Source organism: Alligator sinensis, unplaced genomic scaffold (assembly GCF_000455745.1).
Source record: "Alligator sinensis unplaced genomic scaffold, ASM45574v1 scaffold553_1, whole genome shotgun sequence".
Classification (NCBI taxonomy): domain Eukaryota; kingdom Metazoa; phylum Chordata; order Crocodylia; family Alligatoridae; genus Alligator; species Alligator sinensis.
In genome coordinates this window covers 716,820-722,548 of record NW_005842389.1, presented here as the reverse complement: position 1 = coordinate 722,548, position 5,729 = coordinate 716,820, and the positions used below count along the sequence as shown (strand labels likewise).

The following is a 5,729-nucleotide window of genomic DNA, read 5'->3' as shown; positions in this document are numbered from 1 at the left end:
CACAAGGGCCTTCAAAGATGTTTCCAAATTCTCCCCATAGAAAGAGGCACATCAGGATATTTCCAGTCCTGTGTCTGTCCAGGAAGTTGAGCCAGACGTGCTAGAAAGCAGTAAGAAAGCATACCATTGCTGCACAGAAGCACTAAAAACTGCTGGGGGAAAAGGGTAAAGGAGGAAAATTAAATTAAAGTACTATAACCCCCTGGATTATTTCTTTCACTCATGGCACCGTGCTGCTATGCTGGGCCCTTATAGCACCAGTTCTTTATGGTAACAGCCTATCTACTTCCACATCCTAAAGCCCCAGGTGAACTCTTGGCTACTGGATATGTAATAATAATAATAAAGCAAAATAAAAACATTAAAAACATTCATTAACATTCTGCATGCCAAGACTCTTGGCAAAATAAAATATAAACACATTTTCTTCTGTTTCTCCTTGGAAAAAGCTACAACTTTCCCCATTTTTCATTGCAACAAACTGCCAGCCTAATCTATTAGCGATGGGGATATGAGGATGAGCTCTAGGGAGGGGGAAAGGCAAAGGAGGTTGCTGAATCCTACTTTCAGCTTTTAATTCTGTTGCTTTTGTCCTGGAGATGCTGAAATGAGCCTGTTATGGATGTAGTGGTTAATCCTACTCCAGGATTTAGCTCTGTCCTTGTTAGTGATGGAGATGCTGTGAAGGAGCCTGGCAGGTATACAGAGGGCAATCCTAGATCCAGGTTTTTGTTTCCCCCCTCCTTCTGCTGGGGATGGAGATATGGATCATATCCAGAATTATTTTGTGTCCCTGTGGAAGGAGGGCTTGGCTGAGAAGAGCCTGCTCTCTGAACAGGGAGGTGGATCTCAGTTCCAGGTTTTCCCTCTGCCCATGTAGCTGTACAGAAATAGCAGGATGCTGAGATTACCCTGCAGTGATGCAGAAGGTATGTGCTTTTTCAGTTCTGATGCTGATACTGAGCTTGTGGTGAGGTCTCTGTGGCGCAATGGACGAGCGCGCTGGACTTCTAATCCAGAGGTTCCGGGTTCGAGTCCCGGCAGAGATGATCTCCAGGCAGGTGTCTATTTTATCCTGCTAAATGCTCAGGTATAGTGGCTAATTAATTATATTTATGTCTCCTAAGGGGCTTTTAGAAGGAAAAGAATGAGTTTTCAGATAGCTGCTGCCTTTCATAACCCTCATGTCTGGCTGGGTATCCCCCTCTCTTCCCTGTATATTCTTTCCCCTTGATTCCACCTTTCTCCATTATTGGTTTTTCATTTGATGTTTATTTCCTGTTTCAATATTCTCACCCCAATTCCTCTTTGAATACCGTCATGTCACCTCTTCACCAAGACCATCATTTTCTTTGCTATCTAGGAAGAAATATAAAAATATTCTAGAAATATAGATTGGACATATCCTGTGCCGTTCTTTAGGAAGGAATTTTTAGATTCCTTTGTTGTAGATGCTGTTGTCCTGGTAAGTGCAGTGTCTGCTCAGTGCATGTACATGGCTGTATTTTAAAAGCTAGCTGTGTCTGTGTGATTTGGGGCTTCCTATCTTGTTCTCGCAATCTGTGCATCTTTGTGTTAATCTTTTTCTGCACGTGAGGTTTGTTTGTTTGCTGGATTCCTTTTGCATCTGCTCATCATGGCTCATATTTATTAACTGAAGGCACTATGTTTTTATATCAGAGCTGTCAGTACTATGTAGGAAATTTATGCAAATTACATAATCAGATAAATTGTATATTTATACTCTCCCGTAGGACTCCACTCCATTAATGGGCATCACACCCTGGTCCCAGCAGGTATAAGGGAGGACAAATGAGGAAGCTACACAAAACTTAGAAGCATCCAACATGGATAGGGAGGAGCTGATAGGTATTTTTGAATGGGCGGTTGGTAGCTGGCATGCGTAGGCACAGTACAGGGTCAGAAGAGCTCGGGGAAGGGCTGCTTGTTGCTTTTCTATAGCTACTGGAGAGTTTGGGGGTGATTTGGTGACAGCTGAGTCACGTCTCGCTGGGGTGGTTGGTGCAGGGTGCATGTTCTGGGAGTGCTGGAGACACTTGGTTGTACAGCGTTACTGCCAGTGGGGAATGAGAGAAGCTATTGGGAACTCAGGGGTTGGTGTTTTGGGGATGTGGGTGCTGGCTATGTCATAGGGATGTGGGGCTGTCCAGCTGGAGGATAAGATGGTAGGTGCTGCAGGAGCGGAGTGGCCTGTGGGAAGCGAGAATGGCAGGTACTGGCTGGTTTCCATAGGATTGTTGGTTGGTTTGGGGGATTTGTGGTGGCGTGTGAACGGAGATACTGCTGGGTGTTGGCAAGTGAGTGGGGGTGCTGGACGACTGTTGCTGAAGCATTTCTTTCTCCCAAGGAGGGGAGCCGCAGGAAGAGTACATGTATGAACTGAATGGGCTTTTCAAGCAGGAAGCAACAAGCAGCCCTGGACACCCGCAGCCAGAGGCCCCCTTAGGAGTAGTTACTACCCACGATTTGGGAGAAATACACAGACTGTGCTGTGCCTCACAGTCCTGCTAAGACTCCAGAAAGGACAGAACTAGTGTGAGGCAGGAGCAAAAGGGAAAACATCACTGTGCGCCCTCTAGCCATGGATTGTTTTTTCTGGTAGATATAACCACAAGCCCAAATGTGGCCCGTAGGCCAGAGATGCACTCCTCAAGTCCAGGAGGAGGTGGCTGAGCTTTAATCTAGCTACGATGTGCTCCCTTGGCATTTACTTCCACTGAATTTCTGCACCTCGTAGATAGCCACCTGAGCTGCATTGCTGGACATTGCCTCACTCTTCTTTGTTCTGCCATAGGTTACAGAACAGATACCTGGGAATCCATGGAAATGGTACCAGATCATTGCCACTTCACTGCTGCAGACATTATATTAACGTCTTTTCCTTGGATCCCGAACTCAATCATCTCGTGGTCCCTGCTGCCCAAATTGCCATCCACTTCCACATGCCCCACCAATTCTTCCCTGGTTGTGAGCAGCAGGTCAAGAAGACATGGCCCCTAGTTGGCTGCTCCAGCACTTGCACCAGGAAGTTGTCCCTTACACTCTCCAAAAATGTCCTGGATTGGCTGTGCACTGCTGTATTACCTTCCCAGCTGATGTCAGGGTGACTGAAATCCCCCCTGAGAACCAGGGCCTGTGATCTGGAAACTTCCACTAGTTGTCTGAAGAAAGCCTCATCTACCTCATTCTTCTGGTCTGGTGGTCTAGCAGACACCCACCACAACCTCCCCCATCTATCGTAGCAAAGTTCCCAGTAGTGGTGATGTGAGGAGCTGGTACTTCCCCAGGCCCATCACAGACTGCTGTCTACATATAGGCATTTCTGTTCAGTTTGTATTGTTCATAATCCAGATGGTAAGTCACAAACCAAAGGCTGCAATAGCTTAAACCACAGTACTTTGGGAGGCTGATGGTTCTGAGAACTATCTTCGAAACCCCAGAATCAAATTCCCCTTGGTCTATGGGGAAAGTGCAGTGATTGAGGAACCGGAAGATTGCTCTAGCCGTGTCCTGGCAGTTGTGTGGCATCCGTGGCTCCATTCATTTTATAAGGTCTCACAATCTTGGACTGGAAGAATACCATTTTCTGGTAAAGTAACTGAGGTTGCACTCCATTTCTAGAGCATTTCCTGATGTGGCATTTGGCCAAGGGACATCATCATTTGTTGGAATGATTATCATCATTTTCTGTATGTGGCTACAGAATTGATAACTACTCTTCTGGCCTCTAGCCTAAAACTTCCTCCCAGAACCAGTTTTTAATTACATGATATATCTCGCCTCTTTTCCACAGGATCCATATCTCCCCAATGCAAAGAATGGAAAGGAGCTCCAGAGGTCACATCTAGTCCAACATCCTGCCTGAGGCAGGATCAGCCCTGTCCATACCATCGTATGCAAATCCATAATCTAAACTCTTAGTAAAATACCACCAACCCTGACACAACTTAATACATAACACCCTAACTTTCCACAGGTAAAACAGGAGGACCACAGCAGCTAACATCCTGCTTCTATAAAGGGATGTTAATATATGCTCAAGAGATCCTAGGTAGAGGCCCCATTCCCCGCTCTGTTGAGAAGGCAAAAATCCTTCCAGTCTGTACCAACCTGACCATGGGGTAAAATGTCTTCCTGACACCAAATATGGTGGATCGGTCTGACCCTGAATGGAGGGGCAAGACCCTCTAGCCAGGAACCTCTAGCAGGAGGTTCCAGCAGGAGCATTGGCACAGCCTAGCCACCATCCCCAGCATCAGCTGCAGCCACCAAACAGTGCTGCTGAGGAAAGCTTACAAAACACCCTGACACGTGTAGCAGAAGGGGGGCCAGGAGAAGGGGAAGAGGCAACCAGCAACGCTTAGAAGTATGGGGAATACCCATGGTAAAACAGTGTCATTACTATGCCTAGATCACCCCAACCAGTGGTTGTCCAACTTCTTGAACACCTCCAGTGATGGAGAGTCCACAGCTTCTCTAGGTGTCTTTTCCACTGCCTCGCTGCTGTAACAGTGAAGATGCTTTTCCTGATATGCAACCTTAACTTACTTTGCTGTAACTTCAAGCCATTGGTACACATACTCCTCTCTGCAGCAAGAGAGAAAAAATGCTTTCCCTCTTCTTTATGGCAGCCCTTCAGGTATTTGAAGACTACTATCACATCCCCTCTTAAGTGACTTCCACACGCTGAACATGCCTAACTCCTTCAACCTCTCCGCATATGACTTGCTTTCCAAGCTCTTGTTCATCTTTGTTGCCTACTTCTGGACTCTCTCTAACTTCTCCATATCCTTTTTAAAATGCTGAGCCCAAACTACATACAGTACTCCAGATGACGCCTAAGTAGTGTTAAATAGAGAGGCATTATCACCTTCCACATTATGCACCTAATGCTTCTATTGATGCATCCCAAAAAGGCATTTGCCTTTTCTGAAGCTACATCGCACTGCAGACTCATATTGAGTGTGTGATCTACTATGACTCCTTGATCCTTCTCAGTAGTGCTGCCATCCAGCCAGGTATCAACCATTTTGTATTTCTGGTTTTGATTATTCTTCCCAAGGTGCAGCACCTTGCATTTGTCTGCATTGAACTTCAGTCTGTTAGCTTCAGCCCAACTTCCCAATCTGTCAAGATGCTTCTGAGTTGCACTCCCATCTTCCAGTGTGCTCACAATCCTTCCCAGTTTCATGTCATTAGCAAATAAGCTCAAGAAGCTTTCTATGCCAACATCCAAATCATTAATAAGCACATTGAACAGTACTGGGCCCAGGGCAGACCCCTGTGGGACTGCACTTGAAACCTCCTGCCATTCTGCCATGGACCCGTTAATAACTACCCTTTGCTTACAGCTATTGACTAGTTGTCTACCTACCTTGTAGTAGGTTTATCCAGCCCACAGTTTTCCAATTTTGTTTATGAGAAGGTTGTGCAGGACCTTGTCAAAAGCTTTGCTGAAGTCCAGATACATGATATCTACAGCCTTCCCTTCATCCACCCAAGTAATTACTTGGCCAAAGAAGATCAAGTTTGTTTGACACAATTTGTTCTTAGTAAATCCACGTTGGCTGCTTGTAATCAGCCGTTCCTCCTGCAGATGCTTGCAAATGGCCTTCCTCAGGATATGTTCCAGTAACTTCCCAAGTACTGAGGTAAAGCTAACCAGTCTACAGACTGGTTCCCCGGGTCCTCCTTTTTTACTTTTTTTA

General features: G+C 45.9%; 1 non-coding gene across 1 annotated transcript; it reads left to right on the top strand.

The window, feature by feature from the left end:
• The first annotated feature begins 975 nt into the window (after positions 1-975).
• TRNAR-UCU lies at positions 976-1,049 on the top strand. Its single transcript has one exon. It is a non-coding gene; the product is annotated as a tRNA-Arg (tRNA).
• The last annotated feature ends 4,680 nt before the right edge of the window (positions 1,050-5,729 follow it).